The 15,130-nt window shown below is 38.1% G+C and overlaps 1 protein-coding gene across 4 annotated transcripts in view; it reads left to right on the top strand.

Annotated features, from left to right (window-relative positions):
* Positions 1-15,130, top strand: part of SLC7A2 (solute carrier family 7 member 2) — a 68,143-nt gene that overhangs the window by 7,385 nt on the left and 45,628 nt on the right. The window contains exon 1 of one of the 4 annotated variants that reach the window (XM_072776186.1): positions 7,496-7,630. The exons of the other annotated variants lie outside the window; for them this stretch is intronic. The gene's annotated coding sequence lies outside the window, so the exon portion shown is untranslated. Of the gene's footprint in view, positions 1-7,495; positions 7,631-15,130 lie in introns of those variants that run through there. 4 annotated transcript variants of the gene reach the window in all.

Raw genomic sequence — 15,130 nt, 5'->3', positions numbered from 1 at the left:
ATCCAGGGGTGAGCTTTGACACTCCATCTTGAAGGCTCAAGACTCTGGAGTGTCTTGGCCATGTTAGGACTCTTAACTCTTTTTTCCAGGGCAGTGTGTGCAAGAAAACGAAGCTGAATTGACTGTTTCTAAACAAGCAAAATGAGATTGCTATTTCAGTTCTCAGGTTTGACATTTGCATTGACCTAAACTTATCTGAAGGAGTTGGCAGAAGAATAAGAAACGTCATTCAAGTCCAAAACATACTGAGAGTTCACTTTGTTCATCACCTAAAACAGGTGGCACTGCTGAGTGTTTCAATGAGTTTCAGCTTGGAGTAAAAATTGAGCACCCACTCTGTGCTGTGTGTGGATGTACCTCATGAATGAGATGGCTCCAGTGAATCACAGTTTAATCTCTATGAAATTTGATGGTATTCAGAGTTACTTCTCTACCAAATCCTCTCCTCTTTGGCCCCTCAAACTAGATTACAGATTTACATGACCATTTTTAGAGGGGAAGGTAGGGGAATTATATTAATGTAATCACAGTAGAGTCATATTAATATTCACAACTTGAGGTCCTTGCTGTTTGAGCAGTCTCTGAAATTTAACTGTCCAACTCTTAAAAGATTGGACAAGTGAATCAAATGGGAGAAGTAAAGTGATTCAAGTTGAAAAGGAAAGATTGCATTGACTTAGTCTTTTCTAATGAAAGGTTTCATGACAGGCTTCATATAATTTGGATCAGCGGTATTTGAATGAATGGTAATTATGGTTTTTTGATAGAGAAGGAGCCCCTCCTTCTGTCCATCTTGATTCTGTTTATATATATTTTTTTATATATTTTCATGGAAGGAAGACGAACCTCACATATACATGAAAAATACAAATGCCCCAGTATTCTGTGTAATGTATCTGGCAGTTTAAGCTGCCCTGAATTCATACCTGGGGCTTTAGGACCCTGTGATTCAGAAGCCATTTCAACTCCTGGGAGAAGTACCTTAGGAAAGAATGTTTTGGGGTAGGATGGGGCCTTCTTGGGTCATACATCCTTTCTTCTTGCTGATTTAAGGCTGCTCTTGGCCTCCATGGAGAAGCTGAGAAAAGGCTCAGAGGTAAGTGTGGCCCTGGGAAGCTCCAGTTAAAAGCTATGACAGTAAAAACAATGATGACCATTCTCATTTGTGCAATGGTGGAAGCAGTTGCCTGCCCTCAGAGGGGCACTTTGGACTTCACTTATCTCCAGCATCACCATCTTTTTTCTTCCAAGTTCTCAGATTCACAGATTTCTATGTCCATCTATGGGCCAGGAAATAAATTTGATTCTAAACTGAGCTGAGATCACTTTAATTGAACAGTTGTAAATATATATATATAAATGGGAAGGAAAAGAATAATGGAGGAGAATAGTCCACAACCTTTCTTCTTATCTAAGATCAGAGCATCCTTGGAGAGACATCTGAAATCCAACCTTATGGCTCAATGTCAGTCTGATGTGGATTTTCTTATAGAAAGTTCTGGAAGTTAATAAATTTACAGTTTAATGGGACTAAAGAGGTCATGCAGAACTAAAGAGTAACTAAAAAGCCATGCAGAAGCTTAATATTGTACCTAATGAGTAACAGTGAAGCAAAGTCAAGAATTTTAGAGTGGATTTCTCTACTGAAATTCTTGTCTTTCACAAAACTTGCTTTGTAAGTGTTTACGATTTGTAATGTTTTGTTGCCCTCTTTAAATGCATTACGTTGGTGACATAGTGGTTGTGTAGGTTGTGTAGTGGTTGTGTAGGTGGAGTAGGATGAATACTTCTGTATTCATCAAGAAAAGAGCACAAAGCACATTTGTCGATATTGAGAAGCAATAGTGGGTGTTATAAAATTTGTAGTACTAGAGCTTTGAAAACGTATCTTGGGCTGGTTTTAAAGTCACCTGAAACAATTTCACTTTAAAACAAAATCACTTTTTTATTAGATGATAATACATAAATAAGTCTCAGTATCCCAGAAATTTGATCCTACCACTGGAAAAAAGATGAGATATTGTTATGGTAGCTGGGTTTGTATTCCAAATCCCAACCTTACAATGCATTGAAAACTGTAATTTGTGGGTAATTTGTGAAGCTTTGGAAGTGTTCATCTCCATCCTCCGTGGCCGTGGATGGTTTCGGACTCCTAGCACTTGTATATGTCAGCCAAATATAGTGCTAGACAAGTTTGAAAAAGAAGGGGGTAAGCTCCTGGAAAAGACATTTTAGACTTCTCTTCTGATGGGTGAAGACATTGAGATCCTAAGAAGTGTAACTTCTCTGAGGTCAGACAGCTAGGCTGAGTGAAGACCTGATTTCAAGATTTTGATGGAGCAAAAGCCCTGATTTATATCAGGCTATTCTGCTTCTGTGAAAGCAAATCATAATCATACCACTTATGTGGTAGGAATTTTATAAATGAGAATCAAAGTACAATTTTAACTTTAGCTTTTAGATTTTAAAATTTCTTGGAAATTAACATTTGAATAAGATGTTTTCATGTAATGGCATTCTTAGAATGTGAACAACTTTTTTTTTTTTAATAGCTTGCTTTTACAAAAAAAAAAAAAAAAAGAAAAGAAAAATGTAATCTTAACCTGAAAATAAAATGACTTTAAAATATGGGATCTAAGCTATCTAAAGTCATTAGCATTCAAACCTCCTAAGTGGTGCTTTTAAGCAAGTAAGTTCTGTTTGGAGTGTTGTTGTGCTATCTTTTTAAAAAAGAAGCTGTTTGATATTTTGCTTTTTCTGATTATCATAGGTAACAGATGGTTTGCACTTAGTTCAGTGAACCGAACAAAGAGCAGACTTTGCATAAAATTTCTGTTGATGATGCATTTTATCTCACTGAAATAGGTTGTAGGAACCTTCTGAATAATGAATAGCATATTTACATTATTCTGATCTCTTTTGCTACAGAGTACAAAAATGTAAAGGATAAACCTAGCGTTGCCACTTTAAAAGTTATACAATATTTAAAGTATTTTTTTTATTCTGACCACAATACCAACTCTAGGCATGTTGCATGCCCCGACTACTTCCAAAACTGATAAATTGCTCCGGTCATCTTGAAAACTCCAGGCACTTTGATCTCATTGAACTACATTGGAATAGTAGTAACTTCATTTTTTTTTTAAGGATTTTAAACCTTAAAGCCTTGAGGATTCTATCATTTCTCTAATCCCCCAATTTTGAAATTATTCAGGACAGCTAATGTTTGACTCTCTGTTAATCAACCAGCCTGTTCATGGTTTTTGCTTAACTCTTGTGTGACATCAAAAGGTGGAGGTGATGGTGACGGGAGGCAGGCAGAATGATGTGGCTGCTGCGGAGGTGAATTGGTGAGTGAGGAGTGCAGACACCAGCCTTTTGGTGCCAATGGTAATTGAAAGCTCAATTGAAAACTTGACTTCGTTACACATAATTTTAATGCATTACCTATTAGACCAGGGAAACTGGCAAAGTTAAATCAATATAATTTCACTTCTAACTTTGTATGCATGAATCAGAAGTCAGGCTGTTTTTAAGAAGTGGAAGAAAAGTGTCATCTTCTTGAACCAAGTGTAATTTTTATTGAGTGAAATAAAAGATGTAAAAAGAATGCAAGAATCCTTATTCTTTTTTTTTCCCCCGCCAACAAAATGATGTTTGTAGAATCATGGATTTTTTTTTTTAAGATTTTATTTATTCATGAGACACACAGAGAGAGCCAGAGACATAGGCTGTGGGGAGCCTGATGTGGGACTCCATCCCAGGACCCTGGGATCACAACCTGAGCCGAAAGCAGACGCTTAGCCACTAAGCCATCCAGGTGCCCCTGTAGAATTGTGTTTTAAGGCAGAGCAAGTAATTTTTCTCCAGTATTCATTTCAACAGAACTTATGCTGCAGTTATTTTCTAAATTGAATTTTCCACATCTTTGAAAGCATAAAATACCACATTGCTAGTTTTAATAAATCATGAGATTCTAGGCTCAGAAGGCACCTATACATTTCATTCCAAGCAGAATCATGCCTAGCCACTCCTCAGAGGTGTGTGTATATAATGGAAGAGTGAGCTGGAGCTTGTATATGTGCAGACATATCTGCAGAAAAGTCAAAATTTCCTAACTGATAAATGACAATGTTTTCATGTTTAAAAACAATAAAACGCTGAGAATATCTATAGCTGTAGGAAAAACCACATTTTCTCTTAATTCCCAGTAAATGCTAATTTTTTTCCAACTCTATTTCAGTGCTTAGGAAAAGAGGGGCTTAGAGCATCAGAAGATCCATCCCTTAAGTTCCTTTCCCGCTCTAGAAGAAGAATAGCAAGTAGATAGTTCCTGTTTATTATTCCCTAGGTTTTCCTACCAAGAACTTCTTGATGTCTTTTCTGACCGTATCAAGTATGATACCACTCAGATGTTAGAGACTCTGATATGTAGCTGGGATGTAGGTGGCCTCTATAGCTGCTTAAGATGATTCAGCTTGTAATCAAGGAAGCATTTATAAGCAGACTCCAGGTTTTTGCCTCTCCCCCGCCCCTCTTAGTCCTCTTGTCCTCTTTTCTTCTTTTTCCTCCTCTTGGTCCTCTTCTTCCTCTTCCTCTCCCCTCCTCCTCTTTCCTCCTCCTTTGTCTTCTCTCCTCCTCCTCTTCATTCGCTGTCTTCTTTTCTTCTCCATCCTCCCCCTCCCCCTCCCCCTCCTCCTCTTCCTCTTCCTCCTCCCTTAATTATTCTCCTTCTAGTTGCAAGTGAATGGGCAAACTATCTTGTTAAACCTGAGCCTAGTGCTCATCAGAGACTTAGCCATCAAGGCTGAGCTCTTTTGTAGACCGTGCTCTGGGTGTCATCCTTAACTGTCTGCTTTCCTTGGCATCTGAGTTGTATTTTCTCCTTTGGATAAGGTCAGCCTTGAAGAACATTGTTACATGCACTTGGCAGAGGCTTTAGGGAGCTAGTGTGTGTGGAAACAACATCTGCTTTTCCTCCTCTTCCTCATTCTCTTCCTCTTCTCCCTTTCCCTCAAGCCTCTTTCTAAATGCTAACTTTTGGATAATGGGCAACCTTTCCAGAGCATAAAAATGAACAGTGAGTATAGGGAGGGTAATTCTGTGAACTTTTTAAGAAAAATCTGCATTTCCATCCATTTATAGAATACCATTAACCTTGTGTGGAAGAGCACCTTGTAGTTACTCAAAAAAAAAAAGGCTGATGTGTTTACTCAAGAAGTATGCCTGTGAGTCATCACTTTTAGTTACTGCTTTTCCAACTAACTTTTAAATGGAGCTAGTTTATGACTTGAATTAGAGTAACATGGTTACTCCTTTTGGAAATCCTTTTATTACCAGTTACTACATTTGTTATTACCATTTACTACCTTTGTTATTATAGAAATCATTCAAGGGATAGAATTCAGTGAATTTGGTTTGTTTTCAAATAAGATCTAAAACCTTAATCAGTATATGTTTTGAAAACTATTACATTTAAAAAACCTCTACTGGCAGAACATATTTCAGATCAGCGTTATCAAGGGTAACAACCATCTTACATGGATTTGCTGCTACGAGGTAATTAAATTGGGGGTTTTATGAAGCCTAAATAGCAACCTGTCATTGAAAAAATTTCCCATTTACAACATAGGCCCTGAAAACTAGAATTTAGAGAGTTAAAACCCATACTAGGGCCACCTCTTGACAAACTGGGACATATGGAACTAACGATTGCACCACAGTATTTGGCTTTCTTTCTTTCTTAGATTTTATTTATTCATGAGAGACTGTGCTCGCTTCGGCAGCACATATATTCATGAGAGACACAGAGAGGCAGAGACATAGGCAGAGGGAGAAGCAGGCTACCTGCAGGTAGCCTAATGCGGGACTCGATCCCAGGATCCCGGGATCATGCCCTGAGCAGAAGGCAGATGCTCAACCACTGAGCCACCCAGATGTCCCTTTTTGGCATTTTTTAAGCAAATGTAATGTTTGGCTCATTGACCCAAAGAAAACTTTAAGCTTTATAATTTCATTTTTTCCCTTTAAGACATATGGCCACTCAGTAGTTACAAATGCCCACCAAGTACAAGAGTTTTCTGTGTACTTATACATAGACACAATTTTAAAAAGGGACATGTTCTTTGAGCTTTTAGAACTTACACTTTAGGTCAAACTTACTAGTATCTCTATACCCAAAACAGAGTAACAAATGACATGGCTTTTTTCTAAGCCCTAGAGACATACACTTCAATATCTATCATTAAAATATAGAACCCAAAGTGCCAGGGTGGCTCAGTTGGTTGAACATCCAACTCTGGGTTTTGGCTCAGGACATGATCTCACAGTTGTGAGATTAGCCTGCGTTGGGCTCCACACTCAGCAGGGAGTCTGCTTATGATTCTCTCTCTATCCTCTCTGCCCCTTCTCCCCATTTGCACATGCTTCTCTCTCTCTCTCTCTCTCTCTCTCTCTCTCTCTCTCTCAAATTAAAAAAGAAAAGAAGCCCAAGTTGATCTGGAGTAAACTATATATAGCCTTTCTCAACAGTCTTAAAGTCTTTTTTCTTCAAAAAAATTATGTTGAAATACAAATGGCATAAAATTTACTGTCTGAACCATTTTTAAGTGTACATTCAGTAGTGTTCATTCACATTTGTTGTAAAACCAATCTCTGTAACTTTTTCATTTTTTAAAACTAAACTCTATACCCATTAAACAACTTTCCCCCCCTCTCCTTTTAATCCCAGATAATCATCATTCTGTGGATTTGACTTCACATAAGTGGCATCAAACAGTATTTGTATTTTTGTGACCAGCTTATTTCACTTGGCATAATGCTCTCAAGGTTCATTCATGTTGTAGCATTTGTCAGAATATCCTGTTTTTCTTAAGGCTGAATAATATTCTATTGTGTGTTTAGACCACGTTTTGTTGATTCATTTGCCAAAGGATGCTTAGATTGCTTCCACCTTTTGGCTGTTGTGAATAATGTTGCTATGAACATGGATGTGTAAATATCTTTTTGAGTTGCCATTTTCAATTTCCTTGAATATAGACCCAGAAATGGAATTGCTGGATCATGTGGTTATTTTTTTTTTTTTTAAAGAATTGCTATACTGTTTTCCTTAGTGGCTGTACCATTTTACATTCCCACTGACAGTGCAGGAGGATTCTAATTTCTCCATATCCTTGCTAACACCTAATACTTTCTGGGTTTTTTTAGTAGCCATCCTAGTAGGTGTTAAAGTGCTTTTATAGTTACAAATTGTCTTTAAACTAACTAAATAAAAATAAAATCAAGTGTTTTACCTTTATTCACACAAAAAGAAATTTAAAATATTGCCTGGTTATTTTTCTAAGATTTGAAAAGTTTCCGTTTATTCTCAGGATAAGTTACCTTTTGTATACATCTATGTGATAGCATAGGTCAGTAAAGAAAGTCCTGAGCTTATCTCAATCCACAAATAGCATATAAATGGCAATAATATGCATGCTCCACTCTTACAGGATTGCTTGGGAGCAAAAGGCCCTCTGCACATTCATGAAGCTTCCTTGACCTCACAGAAGCTCCCACTGATTTGGTCCCAATTTCCTGGGTCCAGGCATATAATGCAAGTGAATGAAACTGGTTAGTGCAAAATAGTAAGGTATGTGGTGAACTAGAGGGCATTTTTTAAAAATACTACATGCACTAAAACATAGGTTGGGAATTGGGAGGAATGGCTGGTGAGGAGCCCATCAGAGTCCCTGACGTTGTGAAAAGAGTCAGTGTGGCATGAGAATGCGACCCAGAAAAACAACAACAAGAAAAACTATTTTTATTCTAGCTCTCTTTAAATATGCCAGAACACACTGTATATAAAGCAATTCCAAATATCTTTTCCCTTCTTAAAACTGCACATAGAAAGGAAGAAGCTGGGAAATATGTAACAGCAACTGATGGCAGTTGACTCCTTCTATCTAATTCTGAAATAACTTAAACTTTTAAGTTTTCCAGATTTCCCTCTCCTCTTAAAAGTTATTCTGAGTAGAAACAAAACTCCACCTTGCCTGGGTAGTATGTCTTTTCCCTGCTTCTTAGTTTCTATATTCATCTCCTAGGCTACCTTCACGATCCTTTCATTCAGCCAAAAATGTTGCCTTGTGAAAATGACCAATTAAAGCCTCACCTTCCAACAGATGTTACGGTTTCAAATTCATGAATCACAACTACCTTACGTATTGGAAGCATAACAGTAATGAGGATAAAAGCAGTGCAGACGCTGATAAATTTTACTGAAATGAGAAAGATAATATCTCCTCTTAGTGTGTGATCTGAATATTCCAGTGTTAAGCATTGTCATCATCTGGGCCAAAAGAGTAAACGATAGAGCTTTTCTTTCTGGTCTTGTAGGACATTGGTTTTTGCAGGTACATTGTTGGAGCTACTCTTAAAGGCAGGACCTATTCTTGTGATTAAATATGCTCTATAGGGGAAAGGGGAAAGAAAGAGGAATCACAGTTGTTAGCCTGAAAATAGACTTATTGCATCAGGTAAACCTTTAAACTTGAGAAAGGATTACCAAAGCAATATTTATTTGATCTGAATAGCGGATATGTAATGGTGTAATACCCCTTGACACTTTCCCAAAGTCATCACTATTTTGAGGACATACTTTGTGGGGGTTTTTGTTCTCTAGTCACTGCACATTTATATGACTGCTACTTTTTGGAAGAGGGTAAAGATGAGGATGATGATTGGGATGGGAGATTTCTTAATATTGTCCTTGGTGTAAATTGTCTATCATCTGACTGCTGGTTTATACATTCAAAGAATCATGAAAAAATGTAGTTTTTTTACCCATAGAAAAAGAAATCATATCATTAAATCAGAGAATCCGAGTTGGCAGATACCTTAGCTAATACCCTTTTAACTAAACCTGGTTCTGCAAATTTCTGGATCATTCTGAATCACCTGTCCTCTGTTTAAAATAATGACAGAAATCTGATACCTTTATTGGTGGATGATTTTTTATGGGTAGAAACACTCTTTATTAGGTCTGTATTTTATTGGGTCAATATTTTAGTCTTTTTTGTATTACGTCCTTTATTTGTTTTGTCTCCTAGTATAATATGGATAATGTCATTGTCTTCTTACAGGTTGCCATTCACATACCTGAAGAAAGTTACCATTTCTAAGTCTTTTTCTTCCCCCAAGAGTGAAAAGAAGTGAAATGTAGAAATAATACTAATTTATTTTTCATAAATTCTTTGCTTTTTGCCAGACACCTTTCTTGTTTATTTAATCCTTGTAGCAGTTCTGTTTCAAAGATGGAAAGATGGAGACTCCAGGGACTTGCCCAGACACATGGCTGGTTAACTCTCAGGCTTATAGGCTGGGCTTAGAGCGGGGTTCTCTCTGGGCCCCAACTACATCCCTGCTTTTCATACCTGAACATCTGCTGCTGCTTTCATTGCTCAAGTGGTGACATGGTTTCCAGACCCCTCACCATATCCCAGTCACTCCTTACTAGACAAACTTGATCAACACTTAAGAAAAAGATGGTGTCAATCATCCATTTGGGAATTATTCGAGTATCTGCTATGTGCCAGGCATTCTGTAGGTATCTAGAATATACCTGTGAACAAAGCAGTCAAATGAAGTCTCTGCCCTTTTGAAGCTTCTACGTCATGAGGGATTACTTTCAGGCCCTCGCCCCTGTAACCAGCACCCAAGAGGAGTCAAAACAGGAGACCAGAATTAGAGCAGCAGGCTCTGTGCCATTAAGGAGTTAAATGGGAATTCTATATAAAACTTCAGATGGTGTATCAAATACGTATCTAACATCTCTGCTCATTTCCCCCTTTTCATCCCTTCAGACAGATTGCTTGTGTGGATTAAAAGCATAATGTTGACTCCTAATGAATTATATCAGTTAATTCCCAGGCGCAAAGCGAGGGCACAGAAAAGCTTTTGGTAATAGAAGGGAAAGGTGCCTGATGTTATCAAGGCCATTTGGAGGAAAATCTAAGCAAAATTAAAACATGAAAGATGTGATTTGTAGAACCACAAGACTTCATTTGTTTTGAAATAATGTTTTGAATTTAGAAGTATGGGGAGAATTGAGAATATTAGGTATTTGACAACCCAAGACATGGGTAAAGAATAAACTAGATAAATTATGAAATTAATATGATGTTTCAGAAAATGTTTGTTTTAATACAAGCAGTAAACATCCCCAGCTTTTTATCACAGGAAGTCTTCTTATAGTAGATCACTGGACGGTTTTGTAGCTAGAAGAAATGAGTTTTAAATATGTTAAAAATGTCAATGTAGACATAAGTTATGATGCTTATTTATTCTTCCTGGTTCTTAATATGTTTCCTCCATAGCTTATATTTTAATAATTATGATGCTTTCAGTCATAAGATGGTAGTGGTTCATGAGTTTAAAGGGTGAAACTCTATTGGAGATAAGGTTTTAAAATCCCAAAGTGTTCCACATATATTTTTTGGTAACATCTTAGTGATGACCTTCAAATTGTCTTTCTTTAATCAGATGGGTATCAGGTGGGCTGCCAAGAGCCTGGAAACAGCTGGAATTCTGCACTTTTCTTTGGCTTAGAGGAAGGGGCGTAGATGTTGGAAGCTACAAAACCTTAGATTCAAATCTGGCTCTGAGATGTTAAACAGATCTCTTAACATCTCTGAGCAGCAAGCATTTGCACCCTCTGAAGATGAGACAGTGTTTGCCCTGAGATGGTTGTGAGGGATTAATAAAGGAAAGGATGTCAAGCACCCAGAACATCATAGGAGAGCCATGTATGAGCCCAGCTATTCCTTTTCATTTTCGTATCTCAAAGCCTGTGGTAAAATGAAACCCCCTTTGAATTGTGTTGTCTCCCTAGTTGATAGTCTCAAATATATATTCCTTTTCCTTCCATTTTGTTTTCCACACAACATACAAAACTAAAGGAAGAGTACCCTGCAACTCCATCCGTTCTGAGTTTCTCCTGAAATGCTATATTGAGCTCGATGATGTAACCATTAGCTAACATTGGCTTTTAACCAGGCTGAGGGGACAAGTTTCTTTCCTTAAGGCACACTCTGGATAGTGTTTCAGCTCAGTTTAGAATGTGTACTTCATAACTGGACTATTTATTGGCAGAGACTGCCTGTGCTTCACTTTCTGGGATGTGCTAGTTAACACTTTGCTCATCAGACCACTGTTTCCCCAAACTGGCCCTCTTCCTGGGAAACTTTCAGTTCTGAAAGAAATGTAAACTTCATGCTTGTCTCTTTAGATGGTGGAAACCAACCAAGAACTTCCAGGGCTGTAATGAAAGAGAAGCATATGCAAAAAAGAGAATAAAAGGAGAAATAGTAGTAGTAGTTTTTTTTTTAATTGTGATGTTGTTGTTTTTAAATTGTGAGACTTCATGACATTGCTTCTAAAATGCTAATGATCATACTCTATTATATTATGGAGAGTCAGGAAGACATGACTTTGTGCCCTCACTTGAATAGGCACTAGCTACTCGTATTTACCTCTCTAAGCTTTGGTTTTCTCATCTGTAAAGTAAGGATAGTGATAGTACCTACCTCATAAAGGTATTGGGGATTTGGTCAGGCTAATATATGTGATACACTTCCCCTGCTCCTATAACCTGGAATGCCCTTGATAAATGCAAGCATCAGTACTAGCAGCAAAAGTGAAAATGATTTATTTTTATGCTCTTTATAAACGTGTCTCATTCTAGGAACTTACCAGACCCTTCTTGAATTTTAAATTGATGATTGAGTTCTCTTCAAGAAGTATCAGTACTCTTGCTGCCATTTTTTTTAAAATTTTTATTTATTTATGATAGTCACAGAGAGAGAGAGAGAGAGGCAGAGACACAGGCAGAGGGAGAAGCAGGCTCCATGCACCGGGAGCCCGATGTGGGATTCGATCCTGGGTCTCCAGGATCGCGCCCTGGGCCAAAGGCAGGCGCCAAACCGCTGCGCCACCCAGGGATCCCTGCCATTTTCTTTTCCCATGGTAACTGCAAGTTGTTTGCTCTGAATCCTGTTCCTTTCAGCTCAGTTCTTCTAGGTCAGCCTTTACTCAGGATGTGGATTTTTGGGCTCTTCTTTTGCCTCCGACCCTGCCTTATACATAGGTGCTTGTTGCCAATTGCTGTGAGGCTCCCTAATCTTTGCCGCAAACCCTTCTGACTCTCTCTCTTTTTCCCCTGCTTCTACATCTTGTTCCCCTCATTCACTTCAGGGTCACTTATACAGAAGATGAGTTTCTCCAGGTCTTCTGAGTAAGAATAGCCAGGCTTCTAAAACAAATGTTCACGTTCAGCTTGCCATGCTGACTCTGTTTGCTTAAAATATTCCTACTTTGCCCTCTCCATAAAGCCTTCCAGAATGACCCAAGAAGAATACTCTGTTTCCTCTTATATGAACCCTGATAATGGATCCAGTCTACCATCATTGTCTACCTATTGAACATTTCATAGAATGAAACATCTTCTTCCTCAACAATGAATTGAGGGAAAATAAGAGTTTGCTGTAAGAATGAATTATTAGTGATTACCATACTGAAACACAGTATTCAAGCTATATTTAATTTTGCTTACTGTTTGGCATTGATTTTAGAATTGGGGCCATTTTAAAGCTTTGATAAGCAACAAATGAGTTTTAAATCTTAAAACAGGTTGTGTATAACAAATAGCAAATGTGGAGTAACTGGGTGGCTTGGTGGTTGACCGTTTGCCTTTGCCTCGGGTCGTGATCCTGGGGTTCTGGGATTGAGTCCCACTTTTCCCTCTGCCTATGTCTCTGCCTATCCCCGTGTGTCTCTCATTAATAAATAAATAAAATCTTTTTAAAAAATAGAAAATGTGTTTTAGGAAAGAATCACCAAAGGTAGAAAATTTCTTGCTGTGGTATGTTTCGTCAAATATTTCAAAGCAGAGTCCTATCGAGTTTAGAGGTACATGGAAAATTTCTTTTTGCCTATAATAAATAATATATATGTGTATGTGAAATCTTTAATTCTTCAAATGTCTACTTCTTCAATGCAGAAATTGTTAAAATAAAAAAAATTAAACAATTAAAATATTTTAGTATCTTTTTCAATTCAGGGGATGTGTGGTATGTTCCAAAGGGATTATATGAAGATTCTTAGAACAAAGATTCTGCCCAGCAGGTTTGTCAAATGTGTATGTGTTAGGGACAGGGTAATAAGCCAATACATATGGTGCTCTAGTCCAGAGCACAGGTGATGAATGCCATATCCAGAGAGGTGTCCACAGGATATTATGGACTCTTCAAAGAGAGATCACTTCCACTTGAGGGGATCAAGAGGAAGTTTCATGAAGAGGGTGGGATTTGAAAAAGACCTAGAAAGGATAGGCTATCTGGATAGGATAGCAGAGAGGAGGTTAAGAAGACATTCTCGTCAGAGAAACAGCATAAGCAAAGGACTCTGAAAACTATATGATCTGTTGACAAAATAACACATAATTTGCATTGACTGAAGTAAGGTGGAATGGAAGGGGAAAGGGGGAGGGGGAAAGGAAGGAGTCAAGAAGCGGAATAGTAGTAAGAGGTCAGTAATTTATTGAGTGTGTACTATGTGCTAGACACTGTTTTAAGCACTTTACTTGTATTACTTGATTTAATCCTAAGGAGGGTGAGGCTAAAAATACAGATTGGGTTCAGTTTGGGAGTTCGAATGAGGAGATACGGTGTTTGTTATGATGGGCTATGGGGTGTCTGGGTTGCAACAAGGGGTAACTGAGCTCCTGTGACTTGAGGACCATGGGATGAGCTGAGAGGACAGGAATGAGAACCTTGCTTACTGACACTTTAAACTGAGGTAATTGGGCATAATGGCGAAGTCCCATCAGAAGTTGTGTTAGTATTTTCATATATACAAATTTCCAAGTCTTCAAAGGAGGAGGATATCTTTTAAAATAGAGTAGCATGTTTATTTTATATTCCAGTACTGATTTGTGACCACAGCGCCGCTCTATAAAAAGTTTTAAGTATCTTAAAAGCAGATAAATTCTGTTACCTGCTTTAACATCACTTAAAATCTTAACCTCAAGCTAAAACATGTGTTATGAAATGACCTTTGTGAAGCTACTTTAGGGTTAGATACGATTTGATTTTGGAAGAAAACATGGTACCATAATGATATTTATGGTCACCCATTTGTAGATACTATTATTTAGGTTAATACATATGTAAGGTAACTACATCTTTTTTCCTATTTGTCTTTTTTTTTTTTTTTTTTTTTTTGTAATCCTTGGGCCTTTTATAGGGTACTTGCCTTTTAGGAAAAATGTATTTAAAATATGATACTGTATATTTTGATAGAGGGAGGTCAAAAGACATGTTTGTATTTCAGGAAAATGGAGGGAAAGCCTCACAGAATTTAGGCCATGTTTGGCATACTTCTAGCTGTGTCTTTCCCACGCACAAAAAATAATTTTAAAAAATGCCTGTAGTTTGTTCTTTGTGATCGGTGGGAAGGGGACAGGGTTGGACTGGAAGAATTTATATCAGGTTCACGTGGTAGGGTTCTCGTACCTCCTTGACAGTTAATTCTAGGCACACTCTTTCTGTGTCCTGTTAGTTTGTGTGAACTTCTTGGCTAAGGAATTACAGTGTCTTATCCGTCCCAGATTGCCATCTATTGAGGGCTTCTGGAATCCTTCTCCTGGGCCAGACCTTGCGGTGCAGACAGCCACGGCAGGACTCAGCCCAGAGGTGGTGCCAAGAGCCCCACACAGGGGCTCTTCCCTGGAAGAGCTGGGCTGTGGCCTCTTCCTGGCTTTCTGGCAGCAAATCCCTCATTAGCATGGGTGCTGGGATATGCTTGGCTAAGGAGGAAAACCCAAAGCAAAGCCTTGAAGAAAGCCCAACTCCTTTCTTGTGTTCATGCCCAGAATGATACATTGTTAGCATGCAGCTGGTTGTAAAAGGAAGAAATCAACCCCAAATGTGAAGGCAGATTTCTTCCTGCTTTCATTTCCCACTTTAAAGTTGCCTGTCAAGTGGCTTCCTTATTAGGGAGAGAGGATCCACTGGGCCGTGCCCAGGAAATTCTGTTTGGAATTTCTTTTAACTGAAGTTCTCTTAACCGAAGCTACAGAATATCAGACTGTGCT

This window comes from Canis lupus, chromosome 15, assembly GCF_048164855.1.
Source record: "Canis lupus baileyi chromosome 15, mCanLup2.hap1, whole genome shotgun sequence".
NCBI lineage: Eukaryota > Metazoa > Chordata > Mammalia > Carnivora > Canidae > Canis > Canis lupus.
Note: the sequence above shows the minus strand (reverse complement) of the source record. Positions and strands in the feature narration are given on the sequence as shown.